The sequence below is a fragment of the Anopheles gambiae genome, chromosome 3, assembly GCF_943734735.2.
Source record: "Anopheles gambiae chromosome 3, idAnoGambNW_F1_1, whole genome shotgun sequence".
Taxonomy (NCBI): domain Eukaryota; kingdom Metazoa; phylum Arthropoda; class Insecta; order Diptera; family Culicidae; genus Anopheles; species Anopheles gambiae.
The window spans coordinates 38,717,778-38,743,114 of record NC_064602.1 but is presented as its reverse complement, the minus strand read 5'-3'; the positions used below and the strand labels follow the sequence as shown (position 1 = coordinate 38,743,114).

The 25,337-nt window shown below is 36.4% G+C and overlaps 1 long non-coding RNA gene across 5 annotated transcripts; it reads left to right on the top strand.

Moving 5' to 3' along the window:
• Positions 1–1,575: 1,575 nt before the first annotated feature.
• On the top strand, positions 1,576–25,226 carry LOC4578054 (uncharacterized). 5 transcript variants are annotated; one of them, XR_009766026.1, is made up of 5 exons: positions 1,576–1,717; positions 1,791–2,587; positions 10,838–10,990; positions 24,326–24,680; positions 24,938–25,226. It is a non-coding gene; the product is annotated as an uncharacterized LOC4578054 (long non-coding RNA). The 5 variants fall into 5 exon arrangements; XR_009766028.1 differs by lacking the exon at positions 10,838–10,990; XR_009766025.1 differs by lacking the exon at positions 24,326–24,680.
• The last annotated feature ends 111 nt before the right edge of the window (positions 25,227–25,337 follow it).

Sequence of the window (25,337 nt, the reverse complement as noted above, 5' to 3'; positions counted from 1 at the left end):
CAATCGTAATGGGGGTCCTGGCCGGCCGTGACCTCGCTGTAATTCCTTTTATTTGTGTATGACAGGACAATGTGCGTGTACAGGGATGAGCAGTTGTAAAATATCAAAACTATCAGGCTTTTAAAAAATATGTTGGCCTACTACAACCAAAACCTTTGTTAAAACACATCAATTACTACAACCATAAGTACTTTCTGAATCTTAATAATAACAATAAATTAAAAATTAGCTAAAGGAATTCAAACCTCATCCAAAACTAACAGAAGTTCATAAAAATCTATGTAACAACGTCGTTATAAACGTTATAAAAAGTATTAAAACGATGTCTCTGTTCGGATGCTTTTTGAACGATAGATCTGTCTACGATTAGAATAAACATGAGTACGACGAAAGTTTTCTAAAGTACAATACGCAACAAAAAAGGGACAAATTAAAACTAGATGATAACGAGAAAGCACAATCAACCAACATCAACATTAGTGCACAATACAGTATGAAAGTCTATTACACCTTTCCTGCGATAACTGGCTGCAAAACAATTAAAGGTCCAAGCACATGATTTCGATGCGTACGATAAACAAGGCGATAATGAGTTTTACTGATAGATTAATAACCGTGAGATGATAAAACAACATGTATGAAACTGATACATTTATGTGTTTTTGGCTTGCCGGCCTCAACCGATCGAACAATCTAGCCCAATAAATCTGTTTTTCGGCTTAGAGTAATTGCCTTGTTCAAAACACTTGATTGAACATTTCTAGCTGCCGACTCATTGCCAATGTGATGCGTAGCGTAATTCAAGTGAAAACTGAACGCCTGTTGTCTGAGCGATACCAGTCACGCCATCACACATTAACTGAACTGCCAAATGGTAGTTAAGGTATGACTTTTTTTTCATTGAATTTTAGTTTATTGTTGTACATTAAACAAAAATGATTTAAAGTAAAAAACTATATTAGTTTCAGAATTACATCGTTTAGCTTTAGTAAGTTTTAAATAATCGTTATTATTTTACAGAATAGTTCATAACATTTTGATTTGTCGAATTATACTTAGCGCTTGATGTGACTATGAACTACCCTGTGCTAAATATTTCCTAAACCTTTGGTTTTATATCTCTGTTTACATACACACTGCTAGTTAACTGGCTGTCTAAGCTCTAAACCTCTCGTATACCTTCTGACAATCGTCATTTACGGACATTATTTTGGTATGTGTTTAACAACCAGTACATCCAAGGAAAAACTGTTTCGTTTGTGTTGGAGAACTCATTTCACTCTTCAGCAAAATGTTTCAACCAAAACAATACGCAATGGTGAGATAAAGTGAGAAACGGCATCACGCACAATACACCCTTCCGATTGCTGAGGGATGAGTGCTTCTACCCCTTAGCGAGAATACTCTAAAAGAGCGAGCAGACCTACTCTTACCCGTATGGCAAAGCGAATAAGGATTCTTTTTACATGAAACAAAGCAAGATGCACAACACTAGAGCCATGTTGCGCTAGAAGGCGTGGTTTGCTCACTGAAATCTGTTGATCTTTTTGACGCTTCGAGCACGTTTATCAGTGCTCGATTTTCCAGTCTGCGTCTGTGGCAATGCTGGAATTGTTGCGGATATTTTGCTCCAAATACGTGGACGAAGTGCGTGCAATGTTTGTTAGTTTCGGCTTTGATATCTGAGGATTTATCCATGAGATACTGGCAATGAGTTGTAAGTGAGATGTAGTGAGTATGCCAGTCTTAAGGTGCTAACCAGCAACGAATCTTTTTTGGGTGATTTTCAGTCTTGTCAGCGCCAAGAAGAGAGACTAAATTTTGGCTTTTATCAGTGTAGCTGGTTTGTGGTACGTTACATTCTCTCTCTCTCTCTGGCGAATAAAGTCAATGCTAAGTATACGAACTTCAGAGAATACTGCTAGAAAGAAAAAAAGGAAAGCAACATTTCACAGTGTGTAGAAGTAAAGCCCAGCACTCTGCAAATCTTTGCCAAGTCTTCGCGAACCCTATCCAACAGTTACGAACTGAACGTGCAGTGGAGAAGTGTAAATAATGATATCCAGCATGCTTTCGATTAGACTACCACGAATGATAGTATCGTGCTGGTATAAAAACGGATGTCGCGAGTGTAATGGTTTATGTTTCTACAAAACGACTTTGCCATGGTGTATTTAAATAACAGCATAATCTCAGTAATGTATGTTGTTCAGGTTGATGAAATGGTTTTAAGTATTGAACATTATTTCAACTCCAAAACTAATCTTTGTTGTGTAGCATGTGAGACTATTAACAAAAACTAATGCAATTTTAACATAAGTTGTTAATAACAATAGTGTGCATCAAACAAATCAAGCAAAGAAAAATAAAAGTTTAGTTACCAATAAAATGGATCTACCACATTAATTGGCATGCGTGGTATAGCAACCTATAATAATTGTTAATCTATATAAATCCACAATATTTGTGAAACAGCGACTTTTGTATGCCCGTTGTACGAGGGAATACAAAACTGGTCATATTAAACCAGTGCCGCAGCGCAGGCGTAGCATTATTTTAGTACTTATCCCGTGTGAAAATGCCGTCGGTAAGTTCAACTATGCTGCATTATTGTCAACTATTGAATAAAATGTAATCATCCCAGTTACTGCATTCTAAGTGATTACACATTCAGCAGTTAGTTTAGTTTAGTATTAATTATAACAATTTTAGCAAAAGTTCAAACTATTCAAATGAAATTTTCTAACGAAATTAGGCCAAAATTTCTAATGAAAAATATTGTATAACAAGAGGTAATGTATATTATTATCATTCCATTATAAATTACAAAAATATCTAAAGGTAATATTAAAACACTTGAAATAAAACAAAACTAAAACAAATTTGTAAAAAAAAGAACACAAAAATGTGCTCATACATCCAGTTGTAATACATTAATCATCATTTTAATGGGAACATATACAGTACAGTTATTATCAAAATAAAGTCATGCTAAGTTGTTTATCCGTTTTATAATTTTAAAGATTTTTTTCATTGAATTCCTAGATTTGCTTTGATGAACTTAGCGAAATAACGACAATTTGATGATTTTAATTATTTTATGTTTAATTTCTGTTTATTTTTCATAACGCAATTTATCATTATATTTCAATTAATTTCATGTTTATACCTATAGTATTTTTTCCAATATTTAAAAATGGAGTTTGAAGATCCTTCAAAAATTCATTGATGATATAATTGACCGTCTATCTTTAAGCACCTGTCAACATTTTAAAGATAAACTTATTACAATTAATCATAAAGTATGGAGTACTTCACCATCTACGTTGGTTGGAAGTATTAGAAAACAGTTGATTTGGTGAGAATGAAGGGACATTAATAAAAACCTTGACCAGCATGTTTTGGCGATGTCCTTGACCACTACATAACTGTGCAATTATAGTCTCGTGGGGAGTTCTCTGGGCAACAGGCCCCGTCCATTGCAAGTAAGCTAAAGCGGCTTGTAATGTTTGAGTTACAGCAAGGATGATCTGTCGTCATCTTGGGAATCAAGCTATCTTTCGTTAGGATGATACTATCTTTGTTGAACAGAGGTTCTAAGGGATATTATGGATTAATGGAACGGAAATATTCAACAGATCGGTAGATACGACGTGAGTAATATGTCTGCATCATTTCAATGTTCACCTGTAGCCCAGTCACTCCACCTGTAACCATCAAGCAATTAAATATTCATAATTGATATTCATGAATGAAGCACAGTTATGACAAACCGATGCCATTCATCATTCGAACTGAACCCTTCCTTATTAATAGCTCATTAAAATAATTTCCATAAATCTCGGCTAGAAACACGCCTCGAGCAAATGTGTAAACAAACAGCTAGCAATTACGACCGTCATTTCAAAGTCAGTTGAAGTTAATGAGCGTTAAGCATCATCGATAATGCGTGGGAATGTGTTCTGGGAGGAGTTCAGTTTATGTGTATGATGTATCGCTAGACGAACGACTCTCGCGAAGAGAATCTTTGTACGGCCTCCCGTCTTGTAGCTTGTTTGTCAATGAGTGGAGCATCTTTTGTATTCGACTTTATGAATGAAGTATCGTAATGAAGACAGCTTGAACTTGACATAATAGGACAACGCGAGTAGAAAAAAAATTATAAAAACTGATCCCCAGCAGACAGCATGGTTAAGGCGTGAAATACTTAAACCCTGATGTGTTTGCGTCATGTTCGTTGATATATTGTGGCGTTTTAGAAGTTTCAGAAAGGAAGAGAGAGAGAGAGAGAGAGAGAGAGAGAGCGGGAAAGAGAGAGAAACGGAAAGATAGAAAGTAAAAAACAGTAGCAGATCGTTCGCGCATGTGATCATCATCTGCATGAGTACCAAATGTGGCAGTTTCGTGCATTTGTTCAACCTTGTTTCATTGGTATCATATGTGGCTACGGTTTCACCAAGTGAACTCGAATCAGGCTTATAGCTATGCCTGCCACTCCGGCGACCTAGTAACACATGCATCAGGCTGTGTTCATGGGGACTTACTCTAATGCAAGAAGAGCAATAATGGTAAGAGTAGGGCCGTCTGTTCATGGTAAAGGGAAAATAAAATTATTATTTATGGACATTCGTTTCACTGCGTCTGGTGGAGATTCGATTCCTCATCTTCAGACCAGAAGGCAAAATTCTGGCACAACGAAAGCCAAAACCCAAATCTAATGCCACACATATGACAAATCAGCCACCAGAACAAATGTATCACATCAATTATATGGGTGAAATGAGAATGGATCGAAAATGAATGGTATGGTCCTGATAAGAATGTCAGAAAGAGGTTGATATGCTATTGAAAGGGAAAAAATCAAGAAGCATTGAAAATGTACTGCAAATATTTACTGCCCTTAAAACGTGTTTTGATCTGCCAAAATGGAATTCACTATAAACCCATATCAAATATTGTCTGTTCATTTCCGTGATGGAAGAGTCGTACGAATCACATCGTTTCGCCAAATTAAACCAAACAAACAAACTGATAAACCATATGGTAAGTATTTATTTGAAAAGCCGTTGATGGGATGTGTTAGCCATACGATACCAGGGATTATTTATCGTATTCTTATGCATTTTATACTAACAATCATAAAGAGTATTATGAATGTCGATTTAACTGCATAAATATGTTATTTTTATTATTTAAAAAAAGCGATTTGCCTGAAGAAATTAAGAGCGTAGAAAAAAGTAAAAAAAAAAACAAACTGGCAGTCGTGCTCGGGTCAAAATGAGCAGCTTTTTTGACATATGATTTTTGATGAGGTTGTTGTGTTGTATTTGTCCACACAACAAAGCTAAGCAACACAATTTGAAAATGTCTGATTTTGTCGGCTGAAACGTGTAGAAAATGTGTTTGATCGTAGTGTTTGTAAAAATTTTATATGCCGACTTTGCCGCACGCATAGCATCGCGTCAAACATCGATGTTAGGCACTTACATGATGATAAGGCGCTACTTATAATAGTTTTAATTCATAGATGAACAGTAAAATCATCAATTAGTGTTATAACTCTAATTTGTAATGTTAAATTCGAAAAAGTTATGAGTAAACCGCTTAACATGTCCTTATTTTTTAGCATACTATTACAACTACAACTACTACTACTAGCATGGTGTATTCCTAGTACTCTGTATTAACAATACTCGAATCAATTATGCCTGATTATTGTTAATACAGATACTTTAATACATCGAGCCAAAACGTATCCGCCAATTTTTCAAATTTTAATCAACATTTCTACCAATTCTGTCAATGGGGTGTCATCCTGTTAAGCAGTTTTATTGTGAAGATTGCTATGAAGTTTCAGTTGGCTGCTGAAATCATGTCATGGGAATTTCTTGTTCCGAATGTGAGTTTTGCCTTAGGTTGGACTGCAATGTATCAAGAGTGGATAGCTGTTAATTATCGCTAAATCAATTAAGCAATGATCGTTGAAAGCCTAAACGGAAGAAGATGAGTATACTGTGTAACAGCTATATTTCAGAACAAGGACTTCAAGAACAAGTTGATAGCAATGCGTGATACAATTCAAGATGAATTTTATATGAATCTTTCACAGGATTCTTCCAAGCCCAATTTCATTATCATTAAATAGTAAGATTTTACCCCAATCATACCCCCAAGTCCAAATGCTGCTTGCAAAAGTGGAGGTATGATACTGACTATGCAAAAGGAATATAAATGAGCTCCAGCTTTCCTTCCTTTCGTTCTTGCAAGCAATGTTGTAGTTACGCTAACTCCTCGGGGCATTTAGTTAGGCCTTTTTTTGGTACAATATATACATGAGATGGAAAGGAAATCTTTTGCATGAGTGAATGGTTAAAGCTGTGTTATCATAAACTGGTAAAGTAAATATGAATACAATATTGCGATGAGGATTCTACGTAACTCTGCACAGTTTTTAATGTAGTTTTTTTTTTATATTTAACTTTATTGATAGGTCAAATAGAAAAAAAGTAGTTTATATTTAGCCTGAAATTATTTCTACTGTGTGACTAGCTTTTCATTTAGTTTGATAGTAAACAGTGGTCCCGATATAGAGAGAAAACAATCGTCACACCATTCAAGTGGTCGGTCGAACTTCAAACTGATAGGATGGTTATCAGCAATCTAATTACATAGAGATTTGACTTCGGTGGAAGCCGGCGAATTAGTCAATAATAAGTGTGCAAATCATGAAGAATTAAATGTGAGATACAACATAGAGTTTTTCATCTATTTATTGCTAATTATAAATTATTTCATATATTTTTGAAATCATATTATTATTCCACTCGAGTCTTATTGGATTTAGTAATAATTATCGATTAAAAGATAATGTTATGATGCATTTTACGACTTTATTTAATATGATTGATTAAAAATCAATTCCTCAGAGGCCTTGGCACTAACATTAAACCATATCATCAAACGCATTACATTACTTGCAGTAATTATCAATAAATTTAAAAACTATTGCAAGATGGCACAATTAGGACGATAAACTAGAAACTGGAAAGTACATTTCGTTATATAATTAATATTCTATTAGTAATAATTAGTTCAACAGTCTAAAACTATAACCTGCACGAACGAACAATTTTTTTCACATTATGACCAACAGCTACGAGAAGAATCCAAATGCATTAGAAATATTCACCACATGCCGAATACTCTACCAATCTTGAGCTATCCAACTCCAAGCAAGAAAATAAACAGCTGATAATAATGAAAGGTGTCAATATCTCTATGCGTCTACGCATACGTTTGCTCTCACAACAGTCGGTATATGGTTTGAACGACTTCTTGATCGTTAGTTAACGAGTGATCAAATTGTGCCACAATACAAGCGTTCCATCTAAGTCCTGGGACAATAAATCATTGCTTATCAGTAGAAGGTGGGAACAGCATGTTTCATTACAACTTACCTCAATGTACCGGACGCTCAATGTAAGTGTCACTCTGCTCCGCAATCGCAGCAAACGCCCTATCCGCTAATGTCCGCTGAACCGACGCACAAGACCTTGGTGATTGCAGGGTGAGAAGTGCCTCTGGAATCTGTTCAACTGATGCAGCTATCATTTTATCAATATTTAGAAAATTTATTGCAGCACCGAATAGCTCAACAACTGCTTCAATATTGATTAGAAGGCATTCAGAATGTCGTATATGATTCAATTTTTTTCCATGAAAGCAGGTGATGTTAGTTTTCTTTGTAGTAATTGTTTTTCTTTGTGTTGGTAATATAAGAATCATAATATAGAATCATTTAAATTTTACTTTGACAATATTTTTTTTGCTAAAGTTTACCATTAAAAAAATAGTTGTTTATCAACAACAATCAATTATTTCCCTTCTCACCTCCTGCACGTTGGATGTCTCCTGCTCACTCATAGTCCAACTGCCTACCAAATAGACGGAAGTTTCCTTTATAAGGATTATTTCCTTTTATTATTAATTGATTATGATAATAATCAATTCGAAAATCAGACAACATTCTCGACATGCAAACTTCAACTGATTAGATGTTCAAAACTCTATGCTCCTTCATCATGTAGCCTGTCGAAATAAGCCTTCGTAGTGTCAATTATTTCATGCCACTCCCTTTCAAATCCTCTAAGCTACCCTTGGGAGCACAACACAGCATGATAGTTCTCCGTGTTGGTATGACTCGACTCAACCGTAAAACAAGCTTGTGCCTGGAAATATTATGTTGTTGTTGAACACGCAGGTCAAGAAAAACATGAATGGTTGGGAAGCTAGCTAAACAATGTTACTTTATTCACGGCCAGCCATGCTTGTTTACAGAGAGTTACAAAAAGGGTTTGGACAGTACCAAAGTAGTTTTCCCTTAATGAGAAGCTAAAATGTTAATTTTCGCCTTGGCATCATCAGTATCTAGATAGGAATAGTTGAATAGAAAACAATAGATAGTAATAAATTCATCTTTTGCCAAGTAGAGAGCTTCCGATGTCAGTATTTGATTATATTTTTTTATTATCCTTTCTTACATGTTCCAATAATATTGATTTGATTTCCGAGCTAAGGGGCGTCCATAAATTACGTAACGCTCAAAGGGGGGGGGGGGGGCAGGGGGTTCCCTGTAGCGTTACGGTTTGTTACATAGGGGAGAGGGGGGGTTCACATTCTGTTACGTAACGTAATACAATCCTATCACTGGTCACTGACAAAAAATCGCCCACCTGGGTAAGTTTTGCACTTTTATTTCTTTATATCTTTTGATAGGGAATACGAACTTGACATTTATAAAATACCAAAACAGAGGTTTGACAGAAAATTGCCATGAAAAAATCCACCGTGTAAAACAGGTTTAAGAGCCGTTAAGGGGGGGGGTGTTCGATCATGCGTTACGTAATTTTGGAAGGGGGGTCTCCTCCAACGTTACGTTTTGTTACGATAGGGGGGGAGGGGGTCGAAAAATCCCAATTTCAGCGTTACATAATTTATGGACGGCCCCATAATAATTCCTCAATAATTCACGTATGAAATCAAATTGAGTAGTGCTATATAATTTTAATCGAATGGGATGCTTTTTGCACAAATTATGTATCTCTCAGATCGTTGCAATAAAACCAACGGCATACAATTTATAAGATTTACATAATTTGTTGTCTAAAATTCTAACTAAGACTAGTGGACACTCGGACTATAAAAATGTTTATTATTTCTAAAAATTCCATACAACTCCAAAAACGATAACGAGTAATCGATCATAATTGAAGCATAATACAATTAACTAATTTCCACCCCTTCGCAGCAATATCTGGAGTAAAAGTTTTCCAATCACGATCCAAGCTAGTAATAGAGTAACCATCAAATTTTGTGTCATTAAATCAAGTATTGCTTCAACATCACATAACCTGCCGCTGTCAATCATTATCATCACGATATCGGTTAGTATGATATCAGACAACTTCGCATCAGCAGCAGTATAAATGTATTAATAAAATGAAGGGTTATTGAATGAAGGCTGTTGATTTTTTTCGCTTTTTTGTGTTTACAATATAGTCTAGTGCAATGAAATTACAAATAGTTGTATCGAGCTGTTACAAATTCAAAAAGTGATATTTGTACTGTGGAATAGGCTTCATGATTCAAAGCCCGTCAGCAATTAATTCTTCAATGTTCAAATTACAATTTATTTGTTTGCTATTCTTGTGTTTCACATCTATTTCAACATATATAAAAGCAACATATTCAATAAAATCAAACCAACGCAACGAACATTGATAAAAGTCCTTGTTTTTTTGTTTACTGATTCTAAGTCACCTTTGAATTTTGTGGGATTTTGTTAAGGATAACACGCCTAATAAGATTATGGAAACGAACATCATGGTGAAGGATCAATGTTGGGTCAAAGCAAGATAAACCGAGGATAATCGATGCGATGATACCGAATAACGTGTTGTACGTAAAGGAAGCAAAGAAAACAAGACTGAATAAGTTACAGATCGCTTTGGGAAGATTAAACCGGAGGATTTTTGTTTCGCTTGTTTTCTGTTTTTTTTTTGTTTATTTTTTTCACTCCGTACAGATATATGTGAAACATTGGTAAAATCACTGTTTATCAATTATTTCCTTAATCCTTATTAAAGCAAAATAATACGAATAATACTGCTGCCAAAAGAAGGGCACTTGCATGTTGTAGGCATTTTTATTTCATTCCTCACTTTTGTCTAGCATTTAACCGTAGAATTGGCAATCAGATTTACACACGTAAGTTGGCAATCGGCATACTCGGGTATGCCACACATTTTGACGCAAAAAATTAACGGTTTTCATAGGTAAACAATGCTTTCTATATTTTAATGCTGTAAGAAGATAATGTCGACCATATGTTCTCTTCAATTTCATTTATTGATTCAGTTTTTTTTTATTTTATGATAAATTGAACGGTCAAATTGATATTTGCTATCGCTTGAATTTGACTCGAAAATAAGTACAATACGTAAAAAGGAAGACGAGAAACGTCATTCTCCATACAAAATGTGTGAAATACCCGGGTATGTTGGTTGCCAACTTACGTAGTGAAGTTTAAAATAAATCAAAATAAAATACTTACAGGCTAAATTTGCAATTTATGCACGAAAAAATCAGAAATTAAAAGTTGGAAGGCAACGGAAAATTTCAGGTCAAAAAAAGCAATGAATCAAAATTTATTTCAGTTTAAAGTTAAAAAATAATAGGGTATCTGGTTGCCAACTTAAAGGTTAAGAATGCGTATGTCATTATAATATGTCTGATATAATATTGTATTATTTTGTACTTTATTTCTTTTACAGACCAGTTCAATTTCAAACCAACCCGATCCTCAAACACATAATATAATTATTAAAATAATGGTAGTGTCATCTGTACCGAAACACAAGTTGTCCTAACATGACTATCAAGACGATTAGAAGCACGCCAAGAAGCAAGCCATTTAGAAGCATTCCAATCGGTAGGTATATCATAGTTCATATAGTTTTAAGCATTTAAACCATTTATTGCACAATATATATTAATCACCAGAGTTTTGAAAAAAGAGCAACCGTCGCGCACAATTCTTCATTACAACATCTCCAATGAGCTTACAATTGAAATAAATAAAAAAATACTCACTTCATGTATTTCACCTGAAAACCGGAAAAACTTGGACACGATAACAAAATTTATGTTATCGTTGATTCAATTAAACTGAACGTTGACATCCGAGTAGAAACAAATGCACTTTATAAGTCTTTAAGCAATCACCTGGGACCCTATCCCAACTGTGATGAAAATTGGATTACAATCACACGTTCAATCAGCACGTGTTTCGCTAGCCAGAATGTTATTGAGCATTGGGATAAAATAACCTATACCGAGATTATTCTATGCAATTGTTTACTGTTTACCCTGATACGGCAGCAACCTGCAAGCGGTTGTTAATAATACTCTCTTAAACACTTATCTTAAGGGGTCACTCCAACAACTCCCTTTTCAACTGAATGCTATGTTTTCACAACACAACCGCACGAAAAGCCACCTAAAACCGAATGTTCAATTAAACAACGCATGTTTGTGCATTTTGTTGCTTATTTAACCACAGATGGTAGCAATTTTGAGGTCATTCCAGGTGGTCGCTTCGCTTGATGTTCAATAAACAGGAGACTAATTCCATCCATTGAAAAAAGTGTAATGTATGAAAAAATTTCAGGATTTTTGAAACAAAATAAAAGCATTTATTGAACAAATGTTCATTGAAAATAGTATCTAGTAAAACACGCAATGACATTCGTGCTGAGAATAAAGACGTACATAACCGGAGCTGTACAAACTGTATAATCACATCAGGTATGATGTTTCCAAACTGCAAAAACTCGATTTTCTATTTACGTGCCCAAGCAACTTAGTTGCATATTAGCTGGTGATTCGTTTGGAAGAACTCTTGCATTCGCAATAAACTCCATATGGTGCTGACAGAAGGTCAACTATTTGTATCTTACTGTCAGAAGTCACTATTTAATGTTTAATCTTGCGTCACGGTGCAAAATACACGTTCTCATTTTCATTTAATCACAGTTGTTATCTCATTCGTTTTGAGTGCATCTTTGTAAAACTATAATTATGCATTCTGCGCTATGTTACGGTTTCTGCGCTACGTTAACATCCACCTACAATCATCCTCATGGTGAAGCTTACTCACCCAGTATCGTAGCATTCGTTTGCAGTCACCCTCGACTAAACTCTAACGCATCAACCCACATCGAATGTACCGTGTGTTTCGTTGCACAACGTTTCTGGATATGGTTCGAAATGGGTCGTTTACGGTAATAAAATAAGTAGATTAAACAACAGTCCCGAGCGGCTAATGGTTATCATCTGGCCAAATCTATGCCTCCAGGGGTTTGTTGCCGGAAAAAGGCGTTGAAAGTAAACAAAAATACGCTTTTGGTAAGGTCATCTGACGAGTACGGATAGTACGATGAATCCGTAAGCCGATGAAACAAAACGCACGAAATATGTGTCAATGGGCCTTTGGGATTGGAGCTGTGTAAAGAATGGTGCACAGTGGCTATCGTCCAACAGGTTCAGCTAGCCGTAAAGAGTTTTCTACACCTTAGGACATTCGGTGTATGAGAATAATCTTGACTGGAGGTTATTCTCACTTCTTGAGATGGCTATTAATTTTTTTATATACTATCTCAATGAGATATTAATTGTGTTATTCCTTTTTCTTCACCAATAAATTATCTCTAGTAGGGTTGCGTACGTTATTTAACCATTGAACAAATATCAAAATTAGCTTGAATATTAAGACATAAATATTTCCTCATAAAGAGATGTTGCACCAACCTAACTAAATATGGTTTAATCACATTGCCTTAGATACCGCAAAGTAACAGAGACTACCAGTAATGGTAATTAATAATTAAATTCAATTTTCTGCATTGCATTGCTTCCGATTCACTTTTCGTTTCTTCAAATTTGTTCCCCGTCTTTAGAACGTATCATATTTCACAGCAACCTAAAATGGTCTAATAATCGACCACTACCCACTCACTGATGATTGAATTGGAATCAAATCAATGGAGCATAGGTCTTGCTGGTAGTACCATGTAGCAAGAGTTCAACATTTCGTTTGGCCTTTTTGAGATCGATGTGTCTCCTCCTTTCATACAACTACCAATCATTAGAGATTTATTAGGGACTCAACAGACCCAGGGGAGGAATGCTGCATCGTTCTGTTGGACTTCTTTTCTGAATCTCCAGTTGTTCATCGAAAGTGTGTCTTTAATAGTGTATGCACAACAAATCTGAGGGACGCTAAGATGGATCAGTGAAACTTTGACAAATTGATTCTCAATAATTCATGATGAACCTACAACGCACAGCGGAAATAACCTTGCAACAGTAAATGGAACTTTAATCATAAATAACGCTTAATATTTACGAATACGCACATAATGGAAAACGATATGCTGCAAAGTATTGATGTCATGCTTCACTTATATGTCTTTGCTTAGTTTTTGTTTTACAGTTCTAATCATTTTATATGAATTCTTACGAAATAAATAAATATTATTTATTCCTAATTCCTAAATATTAAGCAATCCTCTTGATTTATGGTTCCACACGGGTGATGTTTTATCTTTTCACTGCTTTCCCTGCTTAATCCACCAAGATGAGCAATCACAGCACATGCTGTCGGCAAACTGTCCGTCGAGCAGCGACCCTCCCATTGCCACTTGACACCTGCCGTATGCCGTGCTCACTGTTCACCGACAAACAGAAGTGCCTACTGCCTAACAAGTCCTACCGCAATAAACTCTCATCGATATCCTGCTGGGCGGTCGAGTACTGCTGCTGAGTGTCAATAATCATTTAGCGCTTCCTTTTACCGAATCTAACCGGGTTGCAAGGGGCAACGCTTTGAATTGAAACATTGGATCTAATAGAATGGTCCAGTTGCGCAACTGGCAGTCACACCCCATGACGCCGTGCAGCACGCCTCGAAAATTACTGAAAATAGTCCACCAAGAACGTGGCACCCCCGTGGTGCGTAAGTTTTTACACTAGGGGAATAACCGGTTTCGTTCTGGTGTGCTTCCCTTGTTCGTGATGACACATTGGCGGCAATTGCCCTTGGAATTGGCAGGACCTCGCCCTGGGCCTAAATTTAATGTGTGCTCTTCTTGACAAACTTTCCGTTTTTTGCAGGGTGCAAAAAGAAACCTTGTTTTCGAAATAAGAGAATGAATGACCGATGTAAGGGGATGGAAATTTAGGTTTTATGCAAAATGCATGTAAAGAGCAGGTTGGAGGTAAAACTTATAATTATAGTTCAATAAGAAAACAAATCACCCCTTAGTTTATTGAAGTATGTCAAAACGATTTACAAAACTTTTTCACCTTATATTCTGCAACAATAGATTTTTAACATGATTCCTAGTTAAAGGTGAAATATGTATACTTCGTATTCGATCAGAAGCACACATGCCTACTGCATTAGACCCATTCTTCGCAGTATGATGAGCCATCACGAAACACTCAAAAATAGTTGACAAACAGTGACACAAATGTCACGCACATTAACAAATCCAACAGCGATCCAGGCCATACCCACCAACAAGTGTCAAGATTGTACCTCTTGATTACCTTCCACGCATCGTGATACTGTCCCCATGCGACTGACACTCCTACCCGTATCCGTTTTCCTACGCTTGTCCAGCACAATCCCTATTGGGAACGGAACTTTGACGCGTGTCGCGTGAAGAAATCGTGCCCGCGTGACACTTGATACTCCTGAGTAAGTATCTCTGATCTGGGGAAATGTTGCATTTTTCTCCCAGCTCGCTTGTATCGGAAGTCACTCCTAGAGCTAATCTACCGGCTTTACAGTGTGTAGTGGGTAAATATTTAACATTCACATCAGATGGGATTTACACGCCTCCGTGTTTGGCACACGCATAAGCATTGTTCAATCCATCAACAGACTTTTGGGATGGGAAAAACGTACCGAGCAAACAAACGTTAAGCAACCAATGTCCCTTAGGAAACAACTTTCTCGTTTTTAGTATTTGCATTTTGACACATTTTGACACGATTGTTCACACAGCAAATCATTCACTGTCGTAAAACGACAGTTCGCAACGCGAATGCTATAAAAAACACAATCTCACGAAAGACACTGCTTACGAAAATCACTCGACTGGAAATGTGTTGAATATTGAAGTGTAAAATTTACAATCTCCCTTAATTAGTACGCTCTTGCTACTTAAAATTCACGAAGGGTAATAAAATCCCTGTCCTGCCAAGGTAGAGGCTCATGCTTTGGTGGGTATTTCATTTGTTTTTAAGACTTTTGGTGTCGTGGTTGGTTGTCGAATTCACCTTCACCTAGAGTGCTCGATGGTCGTAAAATATCAACGACAATCAATTAAAAGGGAACTACTAATTTCACAGCGCGGCAGACGACACTGTTCGGGGCGCATGGGGTGATGGATGTAAATCTTTTCTCAATTACTGCGTGTTTAGCATGTTTTACGTGCTGCCGTTAAATTAAAGCATTGTTCGATTTTCTAATAATTCTTCAACAGTTAGTGCTTAGTAGGATGCTGCTGCATATTAATTTGTGATCAAGAGGTAATATAAAATTGGAAACAATTAGTGTATAAAAACAATGTTGTCAGTAGCATTAGTATTACACCTTTTGTTCCTAGTATTTCTATAATTTTGCTATTACAGTTAATTGTTTTCTCATTTACGTTTACTTTATTTATCCATTTAGCCATACTTAATTCCCAACTGCTAGGTTCATACTCGACCCAACATCGTATATCATCAAAGAAGAGGGGCTCGTCTAATGGTTGCACAGGATATTGTTTTCATTTCAATAAAATTTCCTTTTTCCACCTTGTTTTTCAAAACTTTACTGCTAACACGAAAATCACCCAAAAATTTCAAAGCAATAAAAGGGCTCGGTCAATGGTTTTGTACGATATTGTTTCCACTCAAACTAGAACGATTGTTTTGAGACCGACGACAGTCCTCTCTGAGGAGTTGGCAAACATAGAGTATCGTATCAGTACAGTTTGCGCTGTTATCGTAGGAAATTGGTTGTTGTCGAAACATCCCAAAAGAAGATTCTACGAAATCGTTGAGAATCCCCATTGGAACAGCAATGTAAACCTCAGTGTAATATGAGGGTTGTTTTGTATATGGATTCATACCTTTACTTGAACGTTTGGGTATCCTTAATGGCTTTTGAACGATGTCAGTGTATATAATAATTAAAAGAGTATACATTTTTACTACATAATACTACAGACTTTTTATGAATAACTATTTTTCAAAGTTAGTGAGAGTCAGCACATCTAGCTATGGGTCAAGAAGGAAATGATATTAAGCGCAGATATTTATTGATGTGTTAAGATTCAACCTTTAGAAAGAAAGAAAAGCATCATACTGTTAATCAATCATATAAAGCAGCTAGTATGTAATGCTTATGGTAGTTAACTATTATGGTGGGATAGATTTACTATCAAACGGGATAACCAAACCCAATCCTGTTTTTCTTCTAACCCTAGTTCTAGCATCAATTGTTGGAGATTGTGCTCTGCTAATTTAACGATGAGTATTCTCCAACAATACCTTAGTGTGGAAAATAAATGTGTTGTGGTTTTGTTCAACATTTTTGTTCCATTTTCGGTTCCATCTTACTAGATATTTTCAGTCCCAGGTGAACCGGAAAAGGAGATCCCATTTTCGAGTAAATCTAGAGCATCGTAGAGCTGAATATTTTATCACTTGATTCATGAACAACGCTGGTAGGTTCTTGGTTCATGTTCTGGCGCGCCCTGTTATGCTTGAAATATTGAAGCGGAGTTAAAAGTAAACTCAGACGCTTACATATTTACTCTTTGTTCACCATTGACTGACAATCCTTTTTCATAACCATCTTCCGCTCAGAAACGAACACCAAATCAATGGAGAGACTATCAACGATTGTTAGGATTTGATAAATTTTATCAACAGCATATCATCATATCTCGAATTGGCGAATTTCAATGATTGCAGCATCTATCAGCAATACATATTTATGTCACAGAAACTCCCTTTGATTGATTATAAATATTATGTATTATTAGACCAAAATTCTTCACCTTTCGTTGCTCTAAGTGTTTTCAAATTTCATATTCCATCTTCCAAATAATTACTTTTGAAATTTAGCCTCTATTGTTTTCAGCACACTAAACGAACACCCAACACTTACAAGCAACTTTTCTGGCGTGTTGGAATGCATGAAGATGCCTGACGTCGCTCAGAAAATGTCTTGATTTTAAAATGGCTTTGAAAAATACAAGACAAATCGAACACGGAGCGTAACAGCAGTGTAGACAAGAGTAATTGAACGATCAGCACAGTCACGATATTGACTCATCAAGGTGGTCTTTCGAAGTCGAAGTCTGAAGAATACGTGTTTAGAAGAAAAATCATCTATTCAAAAAGAAAAGAAGCGAAAAAATACTCACTGGGGTTAAGATGTCGCTGACTAATTCTGGGGTAATTCCTACTACATTCTTATTTTGTTCATCACGTAGGATTGAATCTTAAGACATTTGAAGAAGTTTTTTTTGCGATTGTTACGAAGAAGACTGAACACTTTTCTATGTGTATGTTGAGTAAGTTTAAAAATTTATCGGTCTCTTTTATTCTCGTTTAAAATCGTTTACGTTCTAATTTTACTAATTTAGTATTACTATTTAAGTAATTGTTTTAGGTGCCTAACATTAGATCTTTAACCTTTTCAAGTTTAATAGTTCAATTGTAAAGCAAGGTCTACAAATCCAATACAATTGTTTACTTTTTCGGATAACACAGTACACAGTACACAGTACAGTATGCGTTAAACAATAAAAAAATAACATATTATTGATTGAAACTGTAACAACCAACTACGTACGTGCATGATAAAATAAACACTTACTTTCACACATCATCACCCGGCAACAGTGTAATACATTTCTCGAACAAAATTAAGCAAAACCCAAAATTTCAACAACGACCCAGGATTTCACTGCTTGCTAAGTCACCCTTTTTTGGCATCAAAGTTACCTGCTTAAACTTTTAAAATGTTAGGTTTACACTGGGATGTCATGGTTAGGATTACAGTCTGGGAGCGTAACCATAAATTTCTCATTATGCTAATGCAAGGCAGCCCTTTAGTAACCTGTCGGGTGCAGTCGCAACAATGCTAACAGAACATCTTCTGAATAGGTTTATGGTTTCCATTTTTTTTTCTTTAAAAAAAAACATGCAAAACAAACCACATTTTTTATTACTTTGCGTCACTTGGCTCTTCCCGATGGGTAGACGAACCAACTGCTATAAAACGAAACAAGTATCGATTCCAATCTGGACCATCACACCATAAGCACAACTGATACACCAAACAATGTACGAATGTAGAACGTTGCAAATAACTAAAAAACAGCTCCACTAGACGAAAACCAAACACAAGTTTGCTAGTTATAAGGACGAGGAGATTTTCTTCTCCATACCATCATACGATCGATGCGGAAAACCTCATAAAACCCATGATTCGATATTGGACCGATTTGAGATTCCATCCCGGTTCATTATCCGTTTTACGGTTCTTTGAGGTTCTGCTTTCGGGCAAGGTTTACAAAACGTTCCAATACTACAGCTGCTCATTGGCAAAGACGTCTTTCTCGTTCAATGGCACATCGTGTCCATGTGCAAGCTACGACCCTTTTCCAGTTCCTGGTTCAACACACTATAACAGAAAACTTCTACTCCTATTAAACTGTCTATACCGACCAACGAAGGCATCTCTTCGCCGCTATAGTCTAGCAGGGTTTATGGAAGCTATACAATCTTTCACATAAGCTAACGAAGGGCCGAAGCCCATTTGCATCATTTGTTTTTTGCTTTTGAAAATGGATAAAATGTATGTAGCGTGTATTCGTGTGGCATTCTGAAAGGATACGAAACCTGATGATGCACCGATACCTCAGCTGGCATAATTTGCTTAACATTTACCTACTTTACTCACTCAAGCGCTGAACTAGAGCAAGCTTAAAACAAATCTTTCTAATGCAATGTTGGAGTAAGATTCCTATCTTGTTGTTTTACCCGTACTGTTTGTTGAACTAACTGTAAGCATTTTTGTTTACTGTAAGTGTAAGGTTAGGTACATAAATTGAGTTATGTATTGGTTTTTGTGATTCGTTTTTATGCCACTGTAGGTTCATACAACTTTTCTAAATATTCTGCCAAGTTTATCATTACTCTCACAAGGGGAAGTGTTTTACAAGTGGCTTCCTTTCGTGTTCCCCTATACAATCATTATATTCTAAACCAATGATGCTTCGAATCTAGCGAAGAACAATCTCATGATTGGAAGAGAACATTATTTATTCGATTTGATTTGATTGGAGATTTGATGAGTGCTACGACGGCGCATGTGCGAGATATTACTTTATGTTCATATATTTCATACCATTATTCATTTAAATACCTGTATGTTTTCTGATTTCTGATTTCATGATTTTTTTTGTGCGACATGTTTTTAGTTTAGTCATTGCGCAAATTTGCCAATAAATCGTCCATAAATTAAAATTCTTCAATTATTGAGAGTATTATTAGCGTAGGTTATTATTGTGTTTCAACATGGCGCTAATCGCTGAAAAAATGTATTTTTATCAGCGTTATAACCCAATAATCCTGTCAACCATTATATATGTGGACAATGAAAAAGAACAGAACTATGCTTTGCTATTAGTTGCTTATTTATGTTGGGAAGAGCTTTGTAAATAAATGTAATCATCGCCTTTGCAGAATATATGTCGTCCATTTGAAATCCCTTAGGATTTACCAATAAAAGGAAAGACAATTTATTTCAAATTTGCGATGGATAGACACAAATTATTATTACTTTTTTGTGCATACGTAAAAGCGTTCTCCGTAAAATCATTCAATTAAATGACTATTGATAAAATCGTGATAGCTACATAAGAGCAAACAACCAGTCTTTTACTATACTCCCAAAAAATCTACACCTTAAATTATTGTCCACATTCTTGAATGCGGAGAAACGATTTTTTTCCAACGCACTTTCATCGCCCAGCGCAATCCAGCTGTCACTATTTATCTAAATTTAACGGATTTCTACCATCTCTGATTCAGATTCCGCCTGAAATTACGGTCCCAAAAAGGGACCAATTCAAAATAAAGCGAAAAAAGTTGTGGCGCACTCTGTCTGTCTGGATTCGTTATCACCCCCTCCACCACTGACCGTCTACCTCTATGCCTCTATCCACCATATCTGGCAGTATGTATTTCATGAACCACGGTGAGCAAGATTCCATTTTCTAATTCCATTCTGCACAGCGGAAAAAGAAAATCAACGCTCTTTTCCCCCAAACACACACACACATAAACACTCGCAACTCCATACACCCACAGAGGACGTGACGCGTGGCTCAATAAAATGGCTTCACGGTCTGGTTCCTGCGCAGGGGGAAAAATCTGTATCCATAGAAATCTCGAACGCTTATGTACAGACGCGTGTAGAGAGTAGACGGAGAGATTGGTTGGAGGTGGGCACCTCAATGGAATCGCTCAACACCACCCTCCTGCGCCGATTTCCGCCGTGTCTGTTTATATATAAAACGAGCAGAAATACATAGTGAAAATGGATAGCAAACTACGTTTCCCATTGCTTCCACTCCCTTTCATCTAATCATTGCGGAACAACTCAACAGAAATCACCCCAACAAAGAAGCTCCTATGAAGAGATTCCTGCCTCGTGTCCGACCCAACCTATCCCATGCGATGGCGAAAAGCGAGTGTGATAACAAACTGGGTAGAGATAAAAAAAACCTACCATTCCGCATAGAAGCGATGTACAGATTACGCCTCACTTTGATGATTGCTATCAGTGAGCTTGTGGTAGTATGCATCATGGAACAGACGATGATTATGGCTATGATGATACAACGGAACACATATATACATACATATTGATATTCCCACACACTCCACCGTTTTTCAATGCTGCGTTTCATCATCATCATCATCATCATCATCAGTAACCTTTTTCGTAGGATGAACGTGTGGGTAGGAAAGCGATTCCCCCTTTGCGCCTTGCCTTTTCATCCTTTTTTCCACTCTTGCGCTCCTATCACAAACACACGTATCCGGATATGCTCATAAAATGAGCTCTGATTCTCAACCTCGGCGTTCAGTTCGGCTTTGGTTCGCCGTTTGTGACGCGACTCCCCGCTACAGCGGTTGCCTCGCCATTGCTTCCACCATGTAGGGAAGGAAGCGGAAGGTTCAATGATACATAATAGCCTTGGAGCTTTGCCAGCGCTGAATGTTGCTCTCGGAAGCAATACGCGGCAGCATGGAATCAGATTGCAAACATTAGATTGAGTTGGGTCCGGGTATGGCATAACAACAACAAAAAACAGCGAGACGTTAGGGTTTTTTTTCTGCTTTACGCTAAATCAGTTTTTATAATACTTTACGGTTTGATACTGTCTGCGTGCTATGTATTGGATGGATTTTGGCATGAGTATGAAGACATAACGATATCAACGCTACGTGTAATTATTTCAAACCGTTTTTGGCAGATCATTTTTGCCCGATTCTTTTTTATTTCATTCTTATGCTTTCGTATCACAGACCTACTGAACTAAACGTTGTGTAACATAAATAGAGTGAAAGTTGAGGACATGGATGCTGGAAAATCCATCTTTCATTATCATTCCTGTCATTCCTGTCCTCGCGCCATCCACTACCAAATCACCGTCATTAAAGTCAGCCATGTGAAATGGGACATCAGTATCGTGATTGCGACCAACGAAACAAACGATAATAGTCTGAATAATAGTCACATAAAACTGATCAAAACGTATCGAGGTTTTTATTTTTTGATTTTTTGTTCTTCAATCTTTCCTTTCACAATATACGCTTAGGTCGCAGCTTAGTGAATGGTTGGTATTTTTTATATCCATTGCTCTGACGCCTCGGAGAAATGAAGGTTTGACATAAAGCGCATTCTTTTTCTTCTGCGCTTAGTCTGATTCGCTCCTTGGACAGTTTCGTCAGTATACTTGTATGTGCAATAGAATACAAAGGAGATTTTCTTCTGATTCTATATCTATACCTCAACGTATGGCTTATTTGAACAAAATCACAGATTTTCTCAAGAATGTCTCTGTTAATGTATAATGTAAAAATGGATAAAAAATATGAACATCATGTTAGAGAAAATAAAAGTAGAAAACAGGCTTTTGATTTCTACGCTTACGTTAAAATGTTGGGTAAAGATGTTCGTTTCTCATCTGCAGATACGTTCCACTGCTCTTGAACGTGCTCTTATGGCCGTTTGTGTTCTTGTGTTTCTTTCGCATAGTTGTTTGTATTATAGCGCTGAGTTTAATGGAAAAATCAATAGCCTCTTCTGCACCAGTGCAGAACAGTGGAAAGAAACGTCTCGGAAACGAAATTACTGGAACCCATCCTGGAGGTCAAAAGAGTTCGCCCGAGTTGGGTAGTAAAACGTGACACAAAATCAGGACCATTTCACTCGGCACAATCACAGAGCCTATCGCAAGCCCGCCGTCGGGTTCTGATTTAGGACGAACTAAGATGGGTTTCGAAGATGAAAATAAGATTTGCCGGGTTGAAATTTTATGACGCAGAACAAATCCTGACAGCATATAGAGATGGCCTAATCTTGGATGCTAGCTGCAGCTGTAATACAATTGATTTTAATATGTTTAACGATGATATCCTGCTTTTACAATAAGTGGTGAAACATTAAATTTTACAAAATTTCTCATATTCTTTCGTTGATGTATTTATTGTTAAAAATAAGAAACAAAAAAGCTAACAATAAAAGAGTTTTTGCATTAATTTTCATCATGCAAACCGACATTTCTTATTGCCATGTTATTAAAATAGCTATATGCTAAGGTAACATTACTAGCCCGAGTTTTTATGCAATATACAAAATTTAAAATCCAATGCACTACAAAACTATAAAAAGTAAGACATTTTAAGACATTATTCAAAACTCATTCAACTATCCCAATTGATTGGCGGTGTAGTATGACGGCTAATCCGCTTGATAGCTGCATAAATCCAAGCCCGATTTAGACTCCCAAAACCGCAGTTCTCACTCACCCTTACTCCATTGTGCAATGCTGATAATTGAATCAACACTAAGGGTGCGAAGATGATTTTGATTGACACACCCTGTATTATTTTAGGCACAGTGGCCACCATCACCGAGGCTAGAGTAAAAATAAACACTACACCAACCGGCGTCAAACAACAGCACAGCAAGTTGCCAAGGATCAGGTTGAACGCGCACAAATGTGTTAAATGTAACAAATGAGCTCTGAGCTACATAATACACTGGCAGCACTCTACTCATCCACCTCACATCCCTTTTTACCCAAGCACACATGCTGGATAAGCAGTAAAGCCTTAAATCGCTCGAAACAAGTGTAATCTCATTTGCTCACTTGCTTGATGCCAACGGCTTTCCGGCACATTCTCACTTATGTTCAACATGGCACAAAATGGGAAAGCGAGTTTAATGTTACAAATGGTTCGCGGTTTTGTTACAAATTAACCAGACAGGATTTAAACCTAGCCCAGCAATCGTTTGGTTAGGATGGTTAGAATGCTAGCAGCGTGAAAAACCACGCGAGGCGCTATGAATTGGATTTTGGAAACGCGAAACCAGTAACGACCAAACCGATTGGAATCAGAATATGGGCATGTGGTTGGGAACTGATTATGGGCGATAGGGATGATTTGAGTTCAGCTATAATAATAATACCGTAACGTTAAGTAAGTTCAATAATTAAAACTCGTTGATCGATCTAAAGCCAGTCGTAAATCGTACAAAGGCTTTAGTTTTGTTGTCATTCTTGTAATATTAGAATTCTTGAATTATTGACGAATAAATTTAGAAAATAAATTAAAACTTTTGTCTAATTCTTCTATTTCACACTTTCACTATGAAAAGCATTAAATTAAACATTAGATCATTTGAAGTAAATTGGATAAGAGCTTTTTGAATATGCATTGATTATAATATGGATAGAGCAGACATCTCTACTGACAAATGTTTTGTGTCATCTTAGATGAATTGTTGTTATACATATTTAATTAATTTTAATAATCCCTCTGAAACTTTTGTTATTATTAAAAAAATTAATACATTTTTAATAATAAACACACATAAAAATTTTTGAAATTCATGTAGAACACTTGAGTACGGACTTTACCCAATCATACAATGTATTCTGTGCTCGACTAGCACACGGAGGTAACGATGCGCAATCAAAGAACACGGCACAAAGGAAAGTAAACGATTCTCAGTAAATTGCCAAAAATCTAATATTGCTCTGGTTTGAATGTGTCTCTCACTCCACGTGTGCTGGTACACAAATGGGTGTTTGCTCGCTCCATAAAACGTTTGGTGTGCTTGAAACCATTTGGCTGCCTCTGCCAAAAGGTCGTTTGCAGTATCTTGCTCTAAACTGTCTTTGGTATGGTGTTTGCCTTCGCTCTGCCTTCGATAGGCTATAGCGCACGTACAGGATGCAGAGGAATGTGAGGTAAGTGTACTGAACTCAAACCAACTAATAGCGCTACGTATGAAGGTTGGAATACATAGTAGGAATATATAGTTTCCCATTGAACGCTATCTAGACCACATGTGTTAAATAGTATTAGTACAAAGCAATTTGAATTCTGGCTGTTTAATTTAAAAAAACTGATTTAAAAAGCATAAAATCAAAATATAACGTCACGAATTAATATCATTAGTTCATATTATGAAATTAAACATTTTGCAATTATCTTTCTTTCACAGGAAACAGGCTTGCGCATGATGAGTTCTACAGTTAGAGACGTGTATAGTAGAGTGTACAGTATAATTACCAAGAGTTCATTTATGTATTGTCATGCCGAGGAATGTTGTTCTATCGATCGTCGATAACTTTCAACCAGTCTATACTTCCATGACCAGACAAAAGTATTATGAATATTAGCAAAATGATAATGCTTTTAAGTATTATAAACGATAATAAACATTCAAATTAGTGAATACAAGTAAAACATTTTTTTTACTTGAATGAATAAGCGCTAAAACTTTCGTAAAACCTTTTTTCTACTTTTTCGTATGTCCCGTATTTATTTTCAAAATCCGAAACTCAAAAAAAGTATCGTAAGTATTTGTTTTTTTCATTTAAACACACCCCTTTCTATGCTGA